The 23,182-nt window shown below is 42.5% G+C and overlaps 1 protein-coding gene across 1 annotated transcript in view; it reads right to left on the bottom strand.

Moving 5' to 3' along the window:
• Positions 1-4,716, bottom strand: part of LOC306854714 (rho guanine nucleotide exchange factor 10-like protein) — a 143,636-nt gene extending 138,920 nt beyond the window's left edge. Inside the window, exon 1 of the mRNA XM_079392948.1 lies at positions 4,566-4,716. The gene's annotated coding sequence lies outside the window, so the exon portion shown is untranslated. The remainder of the gene's footprint in view (positions 1-4,565) is intronic.
• Between the last annotated feature and the right edge of the window lie 18,466 nt (positions 4,717-23,182).

The raw sequence follows: 23,182 nt of genomic DNA, 5'->3' as shown, positions 1-23,182 counted from the left end.
TGTATGCTTCTTTTAAAAAAATAAATAAAAATATTGAATATGCATATAACCAGCCTTTTAATTAACATAGTAGAATAATCATGGCTGATAATAAGACATGCAAACAAAACTGAAAGCCAAACTGGACAAAAGAACAGCTGTTACTTCTTGCCCAAATGGTTAATGAAAACAAGCATATAATCAAAGGAAAATTTGAAGTTGGGATAACCTCAAAACCAAAGGTGATACCTTTCTAAAAGCACATTATTGTCAAATGTTTCTAAAATGTTTACGTTCTGAGGCAGATTGCCAGCAACTGCCATTTTAGGATAGTTTGTGGTTTGGTCATAGTGATTTAGGAGTCCTATTCACTACTCCGAACGTTTCAGAGATTTAGGAGCTAGTTTTAGTGCTAAAATGCTTTGTGAAATACTTTTAGAGCAAAAAAAAAAAAAAAAAACACAATAGAAAGTAAAAAATTAATAAATAACAATAATAAAGTAAGAAAACAGCTTAAGCGTTGAACATTTACATTTCCACCATTAAGATAATAAATATAGAGTTCCAATCAACAGGAAATGTTATAAATCTGCCTGCAGCATATTGTCTGTCTGTATTGTGTAAATGCAACGTGAGGAAGATATTTTGAGAGGCCAAAGACTCTCCAAGGATCACAGCTGGAGAATTGCAGAAAATAGTTGAGTCTTGGGTTCAGAGAGCCTTATAATAGGGCCATGGTTGGATCTCCCAACAGAAAAATTATTCAAAATCAACATAAAATTGGGTCACTGAGCACAAAATGAAGATTCTGCCATGGCCCCCCCAGTCCTCTGACCTGAATCCTATAGAAAACTGAAGAGGAGAGAGTATCAACAAGAAGCTATGAATCTGAAGGATCTGGAGAGATTCTGTATGAAGGAATGGTCTCTGATCTCTTGTCAGGTGTTCTCTAAACTCATCAGGCATAATAGGAGAGACTCGTAGCTGCTAAATTGGCAAAAGGAGGTTGCAAAAAGTATTAAATAAAAGGGATTTCCCTTAATGAGATTTCCATTCCCTTTCATTTTACTTCAATGAAAGTTTAGGGTTTTGTGTCACAGGTTTCTTTACTCATATTTACCAAGGGTGCCAATAATTTTGATATATAAAGACCGGAAACACAACATTAATCTGGCTCCTGGTAGGTTCAATTTAAGCCTCAATTTAGTCCTGAAGTAGCTCTAGTCTTCCTCCAAGAAATCAGCCTATAAATTCTGGACTAGACTGAGTCTAAGATTATTTAAAACCATGACAGAGAAAGCAGATTTCTGTTAATCTGATTTAAAAGGCAATTTTAGCCTAGGACTGGGCTTAATATCTGTCCGGGGAACCGCCACACAGAGTTTAAATTCTTTAAGAATAATACAAATGTAATGTATGTACATTTATTTAATTTACTTGCATTCTCTTGAATAGAAATTTCAGAATAGAATGCAAACCTTTACATTTCATTTTTATTGATAGGTAAATCAATATTAAATATGATTTATAATGCTGGTCCCAGCAGCATCAATACCTACAGTAAGTAAAATATGAATTTGAACTGAAATAATTTGACTCAATTTATGATTGAATTTTTTATGTAAACCCCAATAAAATAAGACGTGTTTTCAAACAATACGTCTCTGAAAAAAATTTAAAATAACCTACTACATCTTCTGCCCCCTCACACTCTTTTATTAGTGTCATTCCCAGAATGTTCTGCCATGATGTACGTCTGCTGATTTTTATAACAGCGACATAACAACAGCTTTACACTGTTATTGATTGATATAAGAATATTTACAGGATTGAAGCAACTTTTGGACATTATTATATTACACATTTGCATTTGTGTTGTTTTCCCTGCAGACTGCAACCCATTTTTGAGTTGCAAACCACCAGCTGACAACCACTGGTTGTTGCTAATAAAAATATGGAGGCAGCAGTGTACAGTATCGACACAAGGAGGAAACATCCTTTTCCGCTTCTTATCAGTATCCCAAGAGTATGTTGCATTAAATAGCTGGAGTTACCACAAGACAGCTCAGAAATATGCTGACAGTGATTCATGATGCCATCCCTGTCCACAGGGTATTAAACCGGGACATGTGCTCAGGATGAATGAATGCATTGCAAAATATTAAAATAAAGTATGTCAGATAATAAAATAAGGTTGTGTTGCAACTTGCTACTTTTTTTTTTACTTTTTTTTCACGTGTTTCTCCTTTATTAATTTTAGCAGGATGTATGAACAAATACACCAGTGCATTCTGACTTAATGGCAGGTTACCCTTTTACTTAAACTGCAGGATGGCTGTGTACACACCTCTACATGTCCTCTATTTTCACAACTGCAAATACTCAAAATGTGCCAGGTCAGCAGTGGCTGATTCTGCAGACCACAGACATGCAAGGAGGCATTATTCATCCTTGTGGTTGTCTATAATTCACTTTTAAATGAACAGTTTGATAAAGTCAGGATGAAATTAAAATTCTGCCTATTTATTTATTTTATAGATCGTGTTGTAAACATTTTATGTGTGCATATGTTTTATTTAGGGGAAAAAAAATATTTGACATCATAATATTTAGTGCAGCTTCACGTTAATAAACAAACAAAAAAACAACAATGATAATATAGTAAAAATGAATAAATTATGAAAAAAACATACAACTTAAACTGTAGAGCAGCTTGACAAAATATAATAATGTCATTGTTTGGCTTGATTTAGGTCAGGTGTTGTTCCAGTTCAGTTCAATAACTGTCAATATTTCAGAGTTCATCAATTATGAAACAAGTTCAGCTCGAATCACTTCAATCTTGATTCAGTTCAGTTCAATAACAGTCTTAACAGTGTCAAATTAGTGTCATCATCTAACTCAATTCAGTTAAATTCAATTCAATTCAAATTTTGTTCTCATCTGATAAGTGCTGTTAAAGCAATAATATTACTGAATTTTGATCGCCATAACTGGACCTTTCAAAGAAAATTATAGGCTTCTCTGACATATTCTCCAATGAGCTATTGTTCATTTGCATTCATTTAAAATCCATCAATAGCTGATGCATAGAATCAAGTCCCACACTACATTTTAAATGAATAAAAAACAAACATCTGTTGCTACTTCTGTTTCATTGCAACTTTAAAATAAAATGCAGAGTCACTGTGTGTAAATGACCGAAGCAAGAAATTCCACTGGCCTCCTAATAATAGTGATGCCAAAACACAGTATAACCATAAAACACAACAAAGAGAGTCATGTAACATGTCATTGTTCAATCAGATTGTTCATTCACATCCTGAAACCTTCAAAGCATGATGTGGTTTGGCATGCACAGATTCAAAAGATCTTTTCATTCTACCTTTACATCTATAGGAACAATCACATAAAAAGCTCAAGCTCCTCTTTCACCTTCTGAACATATAGTGTTTTGTGTCTCTCCTGCTGTTGCGTAATGTGTTCTCAAACAGGGCAGAGGACTTTGAACAACACCTTTCACTTTCTGAAGATTTTATCACATGCCTTGGGGTGTCAGACGGAAACCTTCAAATTCGTACTAACATGTGGACAGAACTCCCTCCACCCAATATCCAGTATCACATCCGCTAAGAGGCCCATGCGACTGTACGCATGCCTCTGTCATCCTAGAGGGCCCAAAACACCCTTTGGATTGGAGAGACCACTGACAGGGTCCATTTGTACTGCAGCTCTCTCTCTGACATGCATGGACTGCTAATGACGCTGAACTGTCATAGAGAAAAAAGGAGGGAAACGAAACACGACCCTTTTTTAAACTATGCAATTCGGTAAATGGAAAAGGAAGTCGGTGAAAGTTGAGTGGCAGCTAGATGCAGATTTGGAGGGCCAGGGTTGTGAGGCCCCTCAGTAACACACAAAGTGTGTGATTATGGATCTTATGTTGGAATTAGTCCATAAAAAGCTGCTATAAATTCTCTCTAAATCAGATATATGGTTGTACATGGAGTTTGAAAATATTTTGATCATTCCCAGTTTGCTTTTAGGGCACTTCACAGTTGCAACATGTGTCAGAAGTTCTGCTGGTTAGAACTGGGTTAAAGGGATAGAAATAGTAAATAAAAATAATTTACGCACCCTCATATCATTTCAAAGCTCTATGACTCTCATTCTTCTGTAACAGCGAAAAAGTGTATATTTTGAAAAATGTCTCAGTACAGGACTTCCATAGACAAAATTATTTGAAATTTATCAAAATATAATATTTTGTGTTCCACTGAAAGTCATACAAGGTCTGGAATTCAATGAGGGTGAGTAAATGATGGTAGAATTTTATTTTTATCTTTAACTGCCTGTGAGAGTGTCTTTCTGGGTTTACAGAGATTTGTAAGATCCAACTGTTTCCCACTAAAATTGGGGAGAGTGCACAGCTTCCTCTTCTGTCTTCTCTTCTCCTACCCCCACTATAGAGAAAAGACCCCTTTTCATGGTGCCCCTGCCTTTGTTGCATGAACAGGAAGCAAATTTAGAGTATTAGTGTGCATGAGAAAAGTGAAACTGATAGACCAATAAACAGCACAACTCACTTTTTTGTCCTCAGTAGTACTTCCACAGGAAAGCTTCAGCACCTCCCAAGAGGGAATTTAATCCCAACAACCTCCCATGCACTTCCTGCTATGAAATCAGCTGCCTCCTTGAACACATCCTCATCCTCCGTTTATCCGCTGCTGCCGGACTGAAGCCTCTGAGAGGGCGGCAAATATTCTGTGCTGTTTACTTTCCCACAGGCAGCAAGTTCCCTACTAACCACTCCACTCCTCCTCACTCTCGTAAGCCGAATGAGCCCCCCTCTTCCCCCGGCTTCTGTCACTCCCTTCTTTTCTCTCTTTCCTTCCCTCCCCTGCTGTTGGACAGTTACAGCCCTTCTGAACAAGCATAATGGCTGTTAAGCTCCACCAATGGCTGAGCTGCTGGCAGACTTGTCGTCCAATTAAAGTCAGGTTAGATGACCAAGGGGCAGGGTCTAGAGAGCTAAAGGGAAAAACAGGGTATGACTAGCATGAAAGGGAGGCAGAGATAAAGACAAAAAGAGAGACAGGGATTACAGCTTCTCCAAGCTGGCCAAAAGTGGAATAAATAGTATTTGTTTAGTGGTGACCATTCAGTATTGTGCAAACTGTGCAAAACACAATGGCATTAGATATATAATTTTATATATATTTAAAGGATACATTACATGCAGTGCAATGTACAAAAATGTTATACCATTTTATAAAAATTCATAATTTATAAATATAAGGTGTAATTATACATTTTTAATCAGATCAATTTAATCAAATCAATATCGAATCCTTAAACTGCAGATCTCATGTTATGAGAAAATATTTTTAGCGAGAACAATGATCAATGATGCACACTTACTTCGATATTATGGTGAACAATGCTGGCTATTCGGTGGTCGAACGGTCCATTGTCCGGTTTGAATAGGTCCAATGATAATAACTTACTGTACATCCACAGCTGCACGGAGGTGTTAAAGTTGTGTGAAGGGATCTCCACAACATTATGAAAAATACCACTGTATTTGAAGGATACAACTGGAAGTAAACTGTAAGATTTGCACGTTTAGCAAAAAAATAAATGTTTGGCACAAATGGCATTTATAGTCCGTATCTCATATTTCCTTAATGTCTTGGACCTTTGACGGTCTTCCCCTAACTTGGATTTATAAAAGGATTTTTGCGCAGGTTCCGGCATGCACATGGGTTTATAAATCTGAAAACTATTGTGCGTACGCAAAATTGAGCTTTTGTGCCTACGTACAATTTTAGGAGGACATTTACGGAGAGTTTTATAAATGAGGCCCCTGATCTGCTGCTTTGGGCCGTTATATGAATTATGGACGATTAGATTCGAAGCAAAGCACAGTTTCTTTAAAAAAGTTTTGCACGATACCCACAATTTCAAGAACGTACTACTCTCACTGTCAGAGAGTCATCACAGTCACCACAGTCTCCACCAACGACATTCACCAGATCCCAATCCCGATTTCTGATCACCGCCACCTGTCAGCACTAATCAGCAGCACTATATCCCTGCACTCCTCCCATTCACTCACGGTCTGGTCTCAAAGTTTCCATGTTGACTAACCTGACCCACTTACCTTTTGTCTACTTACCAGTTGCTCCAGTGTTCCTATCCCTGTTCTCCACCACTCCAGTTCTCCACCGTCTCCACATTCCACTGTTACCTCCGGATCCCCTGGAAAAGGAAAAAGTACATTCACACTCAGATAAGCCCCTAGAGACATTCCCATTCCCCGCCTGCTTACCTGGACATTCTGCTCATCTCATTCCCCTCTGCTACTACTCAATAAACCTGTTGATTGTATTGCACTTACCTCTGTGTCCTGTGTCTATCTGCTGACAGAAGACCAGACCCGAACCAATGACCGGAGATGGAGTTCCCGAACCCCGCCGCTGCGGATCCCCTCGAATAGCTGGTCAGCACTCTTCGAACAGCTCTCTCTCCGGTCACACACCCTCAGTCTGCCTCTGCCAGTCCCATGGCCATCCCTGCAAACTATTCGGGTGAGGCTGTTGAATGTAGTGTTTTTTTTTACTCCAAGTTTCACTCTACATAGAGATGCAATCCAATAAATTTTCCAGCGAACGGCCTAAAGTTGCCTTCCTGCCTACCTGCTAACCGGACGGGCATTGCTCTGGGCACGAGCCATCTGGAACTCACAGACCACTATAAGTAACTCTTTCAATGCTCTTTCTTCCCACTTCAAGGAGGTCTTCGGCCTATCCACCGGCTCGCTCTCCATTGCCAACCAACTCGTCCGCCTCGTCAGGGAGATTCTTCGGCCAGTGACTATACTCTGCAGTTCTGGACTCTGGCGGCCTACTTTACCCCCTCAGGCCCCCTCAAGGACTGTCAGGGAACACAAGCACAGAGTGCTTCTGGTGGCCCCACTCTGGAAGAACCATCATTGGCCCTCAGAGCTATCTCAGCTGCTAATAGCGGCTCCGTGGCCCATTCCCCTGAGACGGGACCTCCTCTCTCAGGCAAACAAAATGATCTGGCACCCCCAGCCCGAGCTGAATCAATAGATCTCCCCGAGAATGTCCTAAATACCATCTCGCAGGCTAGAGCCCCATCTACGAGACGCCTCTACACCCTTAAGTGGTCGGTTTTCTCCGCCTGGTGTGAAGCCCACAGCGAGGAACCAACGACATGTGACATATCAGTGATATTGTCCTATTTACAAGAGCTGTTGGATAAGGGCCACTCCCCTTCCACGCTCAGAGTTGTGGCAGCTATAGCAACTTCTCACGCTCCTATAGCCGGACAGTCGGTGGGCCGGAACAACCTGGTTGTCCGTTTCCCGAAGGGTTCTAGGTTGATCCATCCGCCCAGACCCCTCACAGTCCCTACATGGGACCTGCCCACGGTCCTGAGAGCCCTCAAAGGCGCACCCTTTGAGCCTCTACAATCTGCAAGCTTAAAAACACTGTCGCTCAAGACCGCTCTGCTGCTGGTGCTAGCATCGGTGAAGCGAGTAGGTGACTTGCAGGCTCTCTCTGTAAGCCCCGCCTGTCTTGAGTTTGGGCTAACGACTCTAAGGTCGTCCTAAAGCCAAGACATGGTTATGTCCCTAAGGCGCTCTACACTCCGTTTAGGGCCCAGGTTATTACACTCTCTGCACTCCCCCCTTCTGAGGAGGACCAGGAGTTTAACCTTCTCTGCCCGGTCAGGGCATTGAGAACTTACATCGAGCATTCCGCGCCCTTTAGGCAATCGGAACAACTCTTTGTCTCTTGGTCCCACCAAGGGGTCTCCGGTCACAAATCAGAGGATATCGCGATGGTTAGTTGAAGCTATTGCACTAGCATACTCCTCCCTGGGCCTCCAGAGCCCCATTGGAGTGAGAGCCTGGGCGTGGTCTAGTGGTGTGTCCACGGTAGACATTTGTGCGGCGGCCAGCTGGGCCTCGCCGTCCACTTTTTTCAGGTTCTATAACGTGGATGTTCCGGCCTTACAGGCCCGGGTTCTATCTGCTTAAATGGCACACGCCTGTTTTAAGCGGTCTTTTCAGGCATTGCCTGATTCTTCAAGAACGCTCTTGGCCCTATTACTAGTGCTGAGGCTGTACTTATGACCGTTGGAACGATGATCTAGGCTGGACTGACCTCTAGGAGTTCAGTCCTCTTGCCTCCTGCAGGATTCTTCCTGCTCATAATTGTTCCCTCTGAGCTTTTTTGCTCAAGGCCAGTTTATATCGGTCGTTCCTCTTCATGGCATGGTGGGATTGTATTTGTTCCCCATAGTGTCTAGCGACGCAGTACGAGTGACGTATCGATAGGGAACGTACTCGGTTACTAACGTAACCTCGGTTCCCTGAGATACGGGAACGATTACTGCGTACCGTGCCATGCCATTCAGCTGCACAACTCAGGTTATCGCTTCAGTCGAATTGATCTGATTTCCTATGGCGACGCAGTACTCATTCCCGTATCTCAGGGAACCAAGGTTACATTAGTAACCGAGTACGTTTTATTACTTTACATATTAATCATACATGTAAACTCATAAAGTCTGTGCTTTGACACACAACGATCAGAAGTTAAAGTAAAATAAATAACACTACACGACATCTCCTCAATTATTTTTCATCAATTATTTTTATTTGGTACCCATTTTTCAGACCTCAAATATTGTGAATAACAGAAAGCAAGCAGTTCTGGAAGGTTTCCCTTTGCTTCTCCGTGAAGATCCTTCTGCACTGTTTAGAAAATGTCTGGTGAGTATGTTTAATTTATTCTTCTGCAGATATAAAGCCTTGACAACATCTTGCCACATAACATTAGGATAAATAAAGGGTAGTAAATCTTTACATTGTGAGCAAATTGATTATGATTTGATTTTAGGATGATTGAATTTAGCATTAATCATTAAAATTCAATACACAGTTATTTATGATCATTATGATGATTAATGACAGCCTCACTGACAGTCATCATTTACTTACATTCTGTAAATGATAAATTATGCAATTAAATGTAAATTAGTATGATTAAAAGAATATGCAACCTTTTATCATGTATTTAGCTTTATATTACCTCTAACTCATGTTACAGTCCAACCACTATAGAATACAATGATATGAAGCGTGTGTTAGGTGTTTTGTTCATTCAATATAGGTCAATAGGATTCAAAACTTTTATAGCATACAAACATATTTTATAACAGACAAAAGGACAGTTGAGTATGTACATTGCATTTGCATATACATCGTGTCTACGTGCAGGATAAGCTAAATGTTTACCATGAAAATTAAAAAAGAAACTTCATAAACTATCCACACAAAAACAATTATATTTGGTTGTTTCATTGAATTAGTTGTTTTTCAGAAAAAAAATATACAAAACTGAGATCAGCTGATAATGATGTATTTGTTGTTTCATTAGGACACATCTCCAGCAGACAGACACACCAGAGGGATGAAAATTGGAATTCTTGTTATAACTGAGGATGATGTCGCCCCTAACACATTTCAGACATTTCAGACCTCCAATCTGCTGTTGCTTAGCTGTTTGGCCTTATCTTCGCCTTGGATTTTCAGTACCCAAAACAACTCAGATATACTTTTGAGGTAATTGAGAAAGTGTTTATGGAAATGGGCACTGCAAAGGTACAGTAACTGAAAACTAAACTCTTCCTGTGAATGTTGAAATCTTGTGTGAGCATCTTTTAAGTTAACAGATATTAGCATCTTAATGTTAAAATTTGAAACATTCAAAGGGATTGTTGAACTATGAATAGAATGTTTGAAAATGTCTTAAGACTGTTTAATTTCATTATTTTTAGTTTTTTGGTGTTAGGAAAGTAGGCACTTACTGCTCTGCAAAGGTACAGTCTCTGAAAACTAAACTCTTGCTGTGAACATTGAAATCTTGGTGTGAGCATCTTTTTAATTAAAGGTGCCATAGAATGGAAAATGTATTTATCTTGGCATAGTTGAATAATAAGAGTTCTGTACATGGAAATTACATACCGAGAGCCTCAAACACCATTGTTTGCTCCTTCTTCTGTAAATCTTGTGAAAGCAAAAGACCACTGAAAAATAGGCGAATCAGAACATAACACCGACTGTGACATTACAGTCAGGATCACTAATAGTTACACCCCCAATATTTGCATATACCCGCCCATGTTCTAGGCCAGCCACCAACCGAACCATCAGAAGCTCTGCAGGCAGTGGTGGACAAAGTACACAGATCAAGTACTTGAGTAAAAGTACAGATACGTATAATAAAATATTACTCCAGTAAAAGTCACAGTACTGCTTTTTAAATTTTACTCGAGTGAAAGTACAAAAGTACTATTTTTTATTATGTTCTTAAGTAAAAAAGTACTGATTTATTTTGCCATTTTATGTAGACTACTTATTTTATATTAGCACATTTTTATAATCCTACTGCCCAAAATACCTGTAATTTTCCCAAAATGACCACTATATGGAGTCAAGATATATATGTATGATCTTATGCTTTGGAATGTAGAAGTAAAAGTAAAAGTTACTCAAAATAAAACTACTCCAGTAAAGTACAGATACTTGAAAAATTTACTTAAGTACAGTAACGAAGAAGTTTTACTTCGTTACTGACCACTGTCTGCAGGTATTGTGAAGAAACAAGCAAGGACAGAGAAAATGGCAGATCATGGAAATAAATGTTATGTTCCAGGCTGTGCAGGGGATGTGATGTGCAGGGATGGGTTGGTGCATGTATTCAGAAAGGCTTGGAAAGCAAATAATGCATTCTAATAAAATAACGCAAGCCACTAAAGCAGTGGTTTTCAATCTTCTTTTGAATTGAATTCTGCCAAAGTGCGTGCTTGTAAAAGTGTTCGTTAAATGCGTAACATTAATTACGTGAGTAGGTCTGATCATGTCTGAAAATATTATGAAAAACATTAGGCTATTGTCACGGTGCACACACGAGGGAGGAACCAGGAACACGCAGACGAGGATATAAACTCAAATAACACTTTACTGACATCAAGGCAGGGCAAGACAAGGTAAGGCAGGGTAAGACACAGACATCCAACACCGGGGATAACGAGTAGACCAGACGACACGAAACTGAACAGACAGAACTATAAATACACACGCAAATCATAGATAATGAGACGAACACGGCTAGACAAGAATTAACTGATGATTACATATGACAAGGACAGGAAACAAACCAAATATGGGCACAAGAGGCAGGAACACATAACACACACGACAGTTCCCTGACATAACTCCCCCCTCCCGAAAGGCTCGTCCCGAGCCTTAACAGTTCCATCAGGGAGGGGGGGTGGGCGCTCTGGAGGCCCCTCAGGACAGACATCCACAGAAACACAGGACGGGGACCTCCAGAGCAGAACAGACGGAGGCCCCGGCGGAGCTGGGAGCTCAGGAAGCCATGGCGGGTGGTCTTCGTGGCCTCCTACGGCCCGCCCACTCCACCCAGAGCTCTACTACCCCCCCCCCCAAAAAAATTTCCATGGGGAATCCAGGGGGTATCAGGAGCCCTCCGGGGCTAGACAGACAAAACACGACAGAAACCCTCCAGGGTCAGACAAACAGGACATCCCACAGGAACCAGAAGCCCTCCTGGGCTGGCTAGGAAGCTGAGTCTTCCTCTGGGCATGACGAGGAGTCAGGGGCCCTCACAGGGTCCCTCAGCAACCTCCTCCACTTCTGCGACAGGGGGGGCAAGCGGCTGTGACTGGCCTCCATGGCCACAACTCAAGGAGCCGCCTGCCCCAGACGAGTCTCCATGGACAAGACAAGACATGACACGACAAGGTAAGTTTAAAATGTTCCTGTGGGCACAACGAACACAAACACAAACACGGCTCTCCTGGCCGTGACGTGTGGAATTGATCCACGGAGAGGGTTAGAGGCGGCGGCCAGCAGGCTTGAGTCAGCGGCAATCCGGTGGGCTTGAGTCAGCGGCAATCCGGCGGGCATTGAGTCAGCGGCAATCCGGTGGTCTTGAGTCAGCGGCAATCCGGCGGGCATTGAGTCAGCGGCAATCCGGCGGGCATTGAGTCAGCGGCGGACCGGTGGGCATTGAGTCAGAGGCGGACCGGCGGCGTGCACAGGGGAGCCGCCGACGGTGGGTGGGCTTTCCCCACTGACGGCGACGTGATCTCCCGCGAACGGCGGGGTCGGTGAGCCGCGGAAAGCGGCGTGATCTCCCGCGAACGGCGGGGTCGGTGTGCCGCGGACGGCGGCGTGACTTGGGGAAGCCGCCGACGGTGGGTTGGCTTTCCCCACGGACGGCGGACTTGGGTGAACCGCAGGTAGCGGCGTGATCTCCCGCGAACGGCGGGCTCGGTGTGAGCGGCGAGGTTGGGAGCCGCGGACGGCGGCGGAACATCTCCCGCGATCGGCGGGCTTGACTTGAGGGCTCGCGGCCAGCGGACTCGCGGCACTCGCGGCGATCCCGCCGAACTTCCACGCCCACTAGACGCAGGCTAAGGCAGGATGACGAGCGGCGACTTCCATGCCGCGAGGGACAGACAAAACAGGAACAAAACAAGACTTGTGAAAACGAAAAACAAAACGAGGTGAGGAGGCGCCGCTTACTGTTTTGGTCTGGTCTTCTGTCACGGTGCACACACGAGGGAGGAACCAGGAACACGCAGACGAGGATATAAACTCAAATAACACTTTACTGACATCAAGGCAGGGCAAGACAAGGCAAGGCAGGGTAAGACACAGACATCCAACACCGGGGATAACGAGTAGACCAGAGACGAACACGGCTAGACAAGAATTAACTGATGATTACATATGACAAGGACAGGAAACAAACCAAATATGGGCACAAGGGGCAGGAACACATAACACACACGACAGTTCCCTGACAGCTATAGCTTTTATTTGTTTAATTATCTTAAATAATAATTATTTAATTATTATTAATTATCATTTAAATTAATGTAAAAACTAAAATGAATTGTAAAACTGAAAGTTGTTTTTTAATTGTGTTCAGCATGGGCTGCATTTGGATTTGTGATGGGCTGCGGGTTGAGAACCACTGCAGTAAAGGGACATGGTTAGCTCCTTGCTAGCGGTAGCCTGTTACATTACAGTACATAAGATTTCACTTACCACATAAACAGAGTAAGGAGAGATGACTGAGGATGATGGCGAATGATTTACAGATCCTGAGAACCACTGACAAGCATCTGATCTTGTAAATTGTGTGGTAAGTACTGCCACTCCATAGTATAAACAGAGTAAGTGCTATCACAAATCTTGAAAATGAAAGTGAAACTAAAAAGCGATTGTGCATTTGAAAGCAGTTTCAATGCTCAGCATATTAATAGCGGCTCCCTGATGCCCGCATATTATTTACAGTATAATTACCCAACAATATAACTGTGTGAGAAAGTATTGAAATATATATATTTTTCCTTCCTGCTGTGTGAGTTACTGAAATGAGCCGCAATGTGAAACAGCCAATCAGAGCAGAGCTCAATTAGAGTAACTTGCAATATAAAGTCTGTGGTGTTATATTATGTCTGTGGTGTTACTTCCACATGACATAGACATAAGTGGCTGTGTCCCCAGTATTTGATTGAAATTATTTAAAAATCTAAATGTTCTTAAACGTTTATTTTAATGGATATAGCATATTCAACTAATTTTAAATGCATAGCAATACATTTTATTAGCAAAAAAAAAAAAAAAAACATTTTTACAAATTCTGCCTCTCATTTGCCACCCCAACTGAAGAATGACCCAGCCAGCCGCTTGGTCGTTAGGCTAATTAAAAAAAAAAAAACTTGAATTTAACAAACAAACAATTGTTCCAAACATTTAAAAAAATGTTTTAACTTAATAAAGAAACAAAAATAAATATAACCACTTTTCCATTAAAAACGAAACTTAAATATTTTAATGGCTACAACAGCAGCTGTGTTATGGGGAAGAGAGAAAGAGAAAAAAGAGACGGGCTCCAGTCGGACTCGGGCTGTTACTTCTGATAATCATGCCGGACAAGGGCTGGACTAGGGCATATGTTTGAGGTCCGTGCAGGGTTCTACTGAGCTAGTTTGGAACCAAACTCAATTTGGTGCTCGCAATTCGGCTTTATACCATAGACTGTACAATTTTGGGGATGGGGCAGCACATGCAAATCATGCAATGACTGTGGCAAAAGTTATTGCTTTCCTTATTCAAATTGATTTTTTTTTCATGAATATATGGTTGACCTGAAGAATGAAAGCTTGGAAAATTATGAGCTATATCACCGCTTATCAACACTAGGGGTGTGACAATACACTTAGCTCACGAGATGAGATAAAATACAGATACTTGGTTCACTAGAAAGAGACTATATTTTAATTCTATTTTTAAGAAATTTTCAATGACAAAATATTTGTCTTTTAATTATAAAAAGTAAAACAATGCAGTTGTATTTATAAATAGGCCTTTTTTAACTCATCTAGGGCTGTAACTAATGATTATTTTGGTAATCAAGTATTATTTTGACAATAGAGTAATCTGATATTTTTATTAACACAAACAGACCTAAGTGAAACCAGGCTTTAGTGTGACTATTTATATATAAGCTAACGATGAGGCAATAATAATTGGCTCAAATAAAATATCAAAACCAAGTAATTACATGGTTTTATTGAACAACACAGTTCAAATACATAATGTGACATGCCTATACATTATGTGAACATAACAAACTTATGTAGTATAACAAATACCTGCAGAGGGTGCCAACGGCCTGGTGACGTTTCACTTTACAGTGTGATTAAACAATGTTAAAATCCATCACATGCCGCCACATGCAGAAACTTTTATTTTGAAATTGCGATGTACAATACATGGCATATATAGACAAATATGCCTTAACTGAAAATTGAGTGTTTAATCTTATTTTTATACATTACTGACACTCTATCCTCCAATTTGATACTGTTAAGTGATTTGACACAATCTGTATTGTTAAAAATGCTATATAAATAAAGGTGACTTGACTTGACAAAGGCCATTTCTCAAAAGCAAGGCTGCATCCTTCGGAGGTCAAATTTGTAGGCTTCCTACGTACGTCATAAGAAGATCTCATTTTAGAATATTAACAGTTATAAATTTGTCCATTATTCTTAGTTAAGTGTAAATTGTTGTTATATGCTTATGACTCGCGAATATAATGCTCAGTTAACTGAAATAAAGCAGGCTTGATGACGTATGCAGCCTGCAAATGCGACCTGTGTTGGTAAAGGTTTCTAAATGATTTACGTTACAAATCTAGTGAGATAATGCACATTGTTTTCCCAGATGACTGTTAAGTAACCCAAACTCACAGCATATGCAGAGGAAGAGTTTAGCCCCTTTCACACATAAGTTGCAGTCTTTACTGGTAAATTACCGGTAAGTTACCATTGAGGCCCCAATTACTCCGAACAAGTTTTTTAGTTCTGAAAACGCGAGGTGCACCGCACTGCCTTTTTTTGGTGACTATTAAATTCCTATAAACAAAAACCTTAAAAAATACAGCTCCGGGTAAAACCCGCGACAGACACCACAAGTTTCTCATCCATTACTGCAGTCTCTGGACTTTCTAAGCAACGGTAAACTTTCGTCACCACAACAGAAGGCCCGCCTCTCTGTTCATTTGATTGGACAATGGAAAAAACGCGATGACATGGGGCACTTTTCCGCACAGAGTTGCTTTCTTTTCAACTTCAGGTGCTCAGAGCATTCCTGAAAAAACGCGAGGCGCCGAAAACTATTTGTAAAAGTGAAAAGAAAGTGAAATGACATACGGCCAAGTATGGTGACCCATACTCGGAATTCGTGCTCTGTATTTAACCCATCCAACGTGCACACACACACAGCAGTGAACACACACACACACCCGGAGCAGTGGGCAGCCGTTTATGCTGTGGTGCCCGGGGAGCAGTTGTGGGTTTGGTGCCTAGCTCAAGGGCACCTCAGTCGTGTTTTTTGAGGGTGGAGAGAGCGCTGTACATTCACTTCCCCCACCTATAATCCCTGCCGGCCCGAGACTCGAACCCGCAACCTTTGAATTACGAGTCCGACTCTCTAACCATTAGGCTACGATTCCCCCCTTTGTAGGCTGCATACAATTATAAATTTTACCATTATTCTTAGTTGAGTGTAAATTGTTGTAATATGCGAATGTAATGCGAGTATAATGCTCAGTTAACTGAAATAAACCAGGCTTGATGACATATGCAGCCTACAGATGAGACCTCTGTAGGATGCAGCCTTCCGTTTGAGAAATGGCCATTGTGCGCATCTCATGTTTAAGAGCAAAAAATTCAGATTGGCTAGTAATGTTAGTTTGGTTGAGAGTGAAAGCTGTGCTCCTCTACCATTGGTAGGCGAACTCATGGACTCAAAAGTGATATCAAGTTTTTTTTAGTTTTTTTAATGCAAAATTATTATTTTTTTCCACAGCCAAATGCTGCACGCCGGAGATCCGGCATGGTGCCGGAGAACTTTAAGCCCTGATTCTATGGCACCTTTAAACAAATATTATATTAATGTTAAAATTATAAGGGATTGTTAAACCGAATTGTTGAAATGTGATTATAATGTTTTACAATGTATTTTTTATGTAATTGTTGTTGTTGTGTGTTTATTTATTTTTCATCTTTTCATATTCTTTATTAATTGTGCCATTTTATTTGTATTTTGTCTTATTTGTATTTCATTTGTATTTGTACTATTTTTTTATTTTTTTATTATTGTTTGTTGTAAATGTAATGCTGATTGCAGTGTATTTTGTAAGTAATATGTTGACATTGTTGACACTGTTACATTGTTGAAAGGTGGGCAGACCATCCAGTGTTGAACTGCTGTGTTCTAAAGTTGATGTTTATTTTACATGTTTATTTGTGTTTTAATGTTTTAAACATTCTGAGGAATAGAGTCAAAGCCTTACATGTTAAAAGGTTAAAAGCAAATCTTCATTTATGCATCTTTAGTTTGTTTTTTTATTGATTTTAAAAAATTTTCTTTTGATTTTATTGACTGTCAATTTTTTTCTGTTAGGAAGTATGGCTATTATTTTACCTTGTTTGTATTTATTTCTACATTCAAGATAATAAACTAAATTTGAAGCCTGCAGTTATAGTTTTATTTTTATAACATTTTATAAATCAATTATAAATGCATCATACATGCTAACTAGAACAAAACATCTATAAATCTTTTACATAAAACTCATTCTAACCAGTGGCGATTTCTTTAAGACTGCAAGGGAAGCTCAGCTTCCCCTATAATGTCAAAAAATAATGGTCAAACATGTACTATTGTGTTAACATTTTATTGATTAAAAATGCGTTAGAACACGTTCATCTCGAAGACGAGTTCGTTCAGAATCAGCTACATATAGCAGGTAACTCGATTTCCTTCTCATATATTCCCGTAGCATCAGTGTATTTGCCTGTTGAAGCCCAGCGTCCATTGACTTCTATGGAGCTGCTTTGAACAGTTTTTTTCAGTGCTTCAAAACTAGACGGTCATTGGATAAATGCTGCGATTATGTCCCGCCCCCGGACGCTCAGCGTCTCTGGGGGTGAATGGAGGAGTGGGCGGGGCTGGACTCCGGGCTTCTGCGTGATGATTGGAGGGTTTGTCGAAAGACTGCATCTCCTTTTGATTGACAGCGATTGTGTCCTATAAGAAGTCGCTGATGCTGAAGCTATTCGAGCCAGTGTTGCCAATTTAGCGACTTTTCAGACCACCCTAGTGACTTTTCAGACCACCCTAGCGACCTATTACCCCAAAAGTGACTAGCGACAAATCTAGCGACTTCTTTGACAAACCTTATAGCGAGTCTCAGTGATCGCTGGTACTGCCGCAACGGCGCGAGGTCAGTGCGCACGCACCTCTTTCTCTGTTCAGTGAGCGGCTGAGAGGAGCAGCGCGTTCAGTTCAAATAGATATTATGTTGCTTCTCTAATTTTACATGCAAATGTAGCCGAAATCACAGCACAGGAATTGTCTTGTCTTATCTTGTGTGTATTATTTGATTTCATCAGACGACGGCTCGATTATAAATTAGGATTTTTGTACAGACTAACTTCTTGGGAGGGAGAGCTGGTTATGTATTCTTAATTTGGCTGCATTAAAATACAGTATGAGCACAGAGACAAACAAATGTAAAAGGCAATATGACGCGATGACGTAATTAATATGCTAATTAGCGCATGACGTCATCTGGCGACATTTAGCGACTTTTCAAACTGGCTTTAGCTACTTTCCATCGAAAGAAGTTGGCAACACTGTTTCGAGCTCAGTCCCATAGTGGACTTTGCAAGTGTAGTCAAAAGACAAACTGCTGCAACCTATTTCTTGATATTTGCTTGGCGAAATTGCTGGCCAATTTTCATTATACCTTTCACACAATTATACACCACATTCCTTGTTTCAGTTTAACCTAATTCCCACATTTCCTCCGTCGAGTTTAATGTTTTTTTTAGATCGTTTGTTCATTCATTCATTCATACAGTAGGCCAGGCGGTGAACTAGCCAGCTAGCAAACTGCACACGATGGCAGAATTTACGTATAAATAAATGGACAATTTTTATGATGTAGGCCGAAAATGAGCTTCCCCTCTTTGAAAGACCAGCAGCCGCCACTGATTCTAACATATTCTAATTTTAGCTGTTCATAAAATTAGAGTATCATGAAAAAGTTGATTTATTTCAGTAATACCATTCAAAAAGTGAAACTTGTACATTAGATTCATTCATTACACACAGACTGATATATTTCAAATGTTTATTTCCTTTAATTTTGATGATTATAACTGACAACTAATGAAAGTCAAAAATTCAGTATCTCAGAAAATTTGAATATCAATTAAGACCAATGCAAAAAAAATGATTTTTAGAACTGTAAATACGCTTTGTTTTGTTCTTTTAACTATCCTTTCCCTGCCCCTCTTTCTTTAGTAGGTGAAACACCTAGACACCCTGCAAGGGCCAAAGGTCTGATATTAGGATTGATTCGCCACACCTAATATGCGTATTTGTTACAAACAAAGTGTGTTTGTGTAGCACACTTTGTCAGGATCTGTTACCATTTTAATTTAGGTAGGTTATTTTCACCTGTGAGGCCCCAAATGGGAGGGCGAAGGTTAACAGTTTAACAGTCAGCACAAACTTGATACCACTCTCTGCACCAGCCCTGTGGCCAAAAACCAGGACAGAACCAATACCAGTCTCTCTCAGCCTAGTGGACTGCAGTCAGCACATGCCAGCTACCAGTCTGCGCCCCAACACGGTGGCCAAAAACGAGGACAGACCCAATACCAGTCTGTCTCACAGCCTAGTGGACTGCAGTCAGCACATGCCAGCTACCAGTCTGTGCCCCAGCCCGGTGGCCAAAAACCAGGACAGACACGAGACCAGTCTGTCAGTCTATATTTTTGCAACTGGGAAGTGCAGATTAAGACGTCTATATATACAATATACAAATGTGTGAAAATAATGATTTTAGTACCTCATAAACTAGTCACTCTAAACAGGTCTTTTGATTGTTTGAACACAATATAAAGCCATAAGTACAAAATTTACAAGAATAACATCTGTTATGTATGTATGTATACTTGACCAAATCAATTCTATAAGACTTCTGAACAGTTAGCAAACTGTTGCTTGCATGACTAGAGAATAAAACAGTAGCTGATCAGAGCTGTAACACCTGAACCTAATTATTTTGTATTACAGGTTTCCATGACAACTGATTGTCGGGAAACAACTGGTAAATGGCAGGTGCAGGCACTATAAAAGGACTAGTTCAGTACCACTAATGTGTGGGGGGGTCTAACATAGTTTATATGGTTCTAGAGCGGTGTTGCTGAAGTAGGGAACTGGTATCTGTCTGGTTGGATATGGAGGATACCATTAGACGACTCTTAAGGTATGATGTTCAATCATAGTCTTTGGTTTATTTGTTTCTGTCAAATACTGAAGACAAGTCTTTTGTTTTACAGTTTTTCTCTGGCCTTTCTCGGTCTCTGTGTCCATGGTCAAATTGGAAGTGGTAAGTTTTATTCAGTCAAGTTCTACAGTATAATCCAGGTTTATCAACATGTCTACTTAATTAGTTTTTTTACCCCCCATTCCTAGCTGATGGCTTTATCAGTAGTCGAGGTTCTCCTGGATACTATGAGGCTGGTTCCCCTTTTCAGGATGTGCAATACCAAAGTTCCAGCTGGTATGGCCAAGGAGATTTATCTGATCCCATCAAGCCTCTAGAAGCCGAGAATATCCCTTACAGTGCTTCAGTTAAGGGTGTATATAGCAGTGTAAGCTATAATCCTCAAACTGGCTCTTCTGGCTCTGGTCCAGTTATAAGTGTTTATACTCTTGGTTCTGACTCCAATGCTAGAAGTCAACATCAAGGCTCTCTGAAACCTTCAACTGGTAGTGGCAGTCTTGTTTCTGGTTCTGTGGTGACTGCATTGGGTACAAGTGTGAGCAGTGAGTCTGTACCCCAGCCAGCACAGCTCATTTCTCAAACTCCATTGCAGACTTGTAATGAGTCTGTAGGGTCTAGTACCCAGCAACAAGTGAAAACCAGCTCCCAGTCCGGTGGCCAACAGTTAGCACAAGCCAGATACCAGTCTGTGCCCCAGCCCAGTGGCCAAAAACCAGGACCGGCATGGTACCAGTCTGTCTCTCAGCATAGTGGACTGCAGTCGGCAACAACCAGCTTCCAGTCTGAGCCCCAGCTCAGTGGCCTGCAGTCAGCAAAAACCAGCTACCAATTAGCGCAAGCCAGCTACCAGCCTAGTGGCCTGCAGTCAGCACAAGCCAGCTACCAGTCAATGCCCCAGCCCAGTGGCCAAAAACCAGGACAGGCCAGGTACCAGTCTGTGCCCCAGCCTAGTGGCCTGCAGTCAGCACCAACCAGCTTCCAGTCTGTGCCCCAGCTCAGTGGCCTGCAGTCAGCACCAACCAGCTTCCAGTCTGTGCCCCAGCTCAGTGGCCTGCAGTCAGCACAACCCAGCTCCAAATTAGAGCAAGCCAGCTTCCAGTCTGTGCCCCAGCCCGGTGGCCAAAAACCAGAAAAGACCCAGTATCAGCCTGTCTCTCAGCATAGTGGCCTGCAGTCAGCAAAATCCAGCTACCAATTAGCACAAGCCAGCTACCAGTCTGTGCCCCAGACCAGTGGCCAAAAACCAGGACAGGCCCAGTACCAGTCTGTCTGTCAGCCTAGTGGAATGCAGTCGGCACCAACCAGCTTCCAGTCTGAGCCCCAGCTCAGTGGCCTGCAGTCAGCACAAGCCAGCTTCCAGTCTGAGCCCCAGCTCAGTGGCCTGCAGTCAGCACAAGCCAGCTTCCAGTCTGAGCCCCAGCTCAGTGGCCTGCAGTCAGCACAAGCCAGCTTCCAGTCTGAGCCCCAGCTCAGTGGCCTGCAGTCAGCACAAGCCAGCTTCCAGTCTGAGCTCAGTGGCCAAAAACCAGGACCGGCATGGTACCAGTCTGTCTCTCAGCATAGTGGACTGCAGTCGGCAACAACCAGCTTCCAGTCTGAGCCCCAGCTCAGTGGCCTGCAGTCAGCAAAAGCCAGGTTCCAGTTCGTGGCCCAGCCCAGTGGCCTGCAGTCAGCACCAACCAGCTACCAGTCTGAGCCCCAGCTCAGTGGCCTGCAGTCAGCACCAACCAGCTACCAATATGTGGCCCAGCCTAGTGGCCAAAAACCAGGACTGACCCAATACCAGCCTGTCTCACAGCCCAGTGGCCTGCACTCAACTCTAGCCCGCTACCAGTCAGCACAAGCTAACTACCAGTTTGTGGCCCAGCCAAGTGTCCAACCACGACAAGCCAGCTACAAGTCTGAGCCCCAGCTCAGTGGCCTGCAGTCAGCAAAAACCAGCTCCCAATTAGCACAAGCCAGCTACCAGTCAGTGCCCCAGCCCAGTGGCAAAAAACCAGGACCGGCATGGTACCAGTCTGTCTCTCAGCATAGTGGACTGCAGTCAGCACAAACCAGCTCCAAATTAGAGCAAGCCAGCTACCAGTCAGTGCCCCAGCCCGGTGGCCAAAAACCAGGACCGGCATGGTACCAGTCTGTCTCTCAGCATAGTGGACTGCAGTCAGCACAAACCAGCTCCAAATTAGAGCAAGCCAGCTTCCAGTCTGTGCCCCAGCCCGGTGGCCAAAAACCAGAAAAGACCCAGTATCAGCCTGTCTCTCAGCATAGTGGCCTGCAGTCAGCACAAGCCAGCTTCCAGTCTGAGCTCAGTGGCCAAAAACTAGGACCGGCATGGTACCAGTCTGTCTCTCAGCATAGTGGACTGCAGTCGGCAACAACCAGCTTCCAGTCTGAGCCCCAGCTCAGTGGCCTGCAGTCAGCAAAAGCCAGGTACCAGTACGTGGCCCAGCCCAGTGGCCTGCAGTCAGCACCAACCAGCTACCAGTCTGTGCCCCAGCCCAGTGGCCAAAAACCAGGACTGACCCAATACCAGCCTGTCTCACAGCCCAGTGGCCTGCGCTCAACTCTAGCCCGCTACCAGTCAGCACAAGCTAACTACCAGTTTGTGGCCCAGCCCAGTGTCCAACAACCACCACAAGCCAGCTACAAATCTGAGCCCCAGCTCAGTGGCCTGCAGTCAGCAAAAACCAGCTACCAATTAGCGCAAGCCAGCTACCAGCCTAGTGGCCTGCAGTCAGCAAAAACCAGCTCCCAATTAGCACAAGCCAGCTACCAGTCAGTGCCCCAGCCCAGTGGCAAAAAAACAGGACCGGCATGGTACCAGTCTGTCTCTCAGCATAGTGGACTGCAGTCGGCACCAACCAGCTTCCAGTCTGAGCCCCAGCTCAGTGGCCTGCAGTCAGCAAAATCCAGGTACCAGTATGTGGCCCAGCCCAGTGGCCTGCAGTCAGCACAATCCAGCTTCCAGTCTGTGCCCCAGCCCAGTGGCCAAAAACCAGGACAGGCCCGGTATCAGTGTGTCTCTCAGCATAGTGGCCTGCAGTCAGCAAAATCCAGCTACCAATTAGCACAAGCCAGCTACCAGTCTGTGCCCCAGACCAGTGGCCAAAACCCAGGACAGGCCCAGTACCAGTCTGTCTGTCAGCCTAGTGGAATGCAGTCGGCACCAACCAGCTTCCAGTCTGAGCCCCAGCTCA

The sequence above is a fragment of the Barbus barbus genome (genome assembly GCF_936440315.1).
Source record: "Barbus barbus genome assembly, chromosome: 35".
Taxonomy (NCBI): Eukaryota; Metazoa; Chordata; class Actinopteri; order Cypriniformes; family Cyprinidae; genus Barbus; species Barbus barbus.
This window is presented reverse-complemented; position numbering and strand designations above follow the sequence as displayed.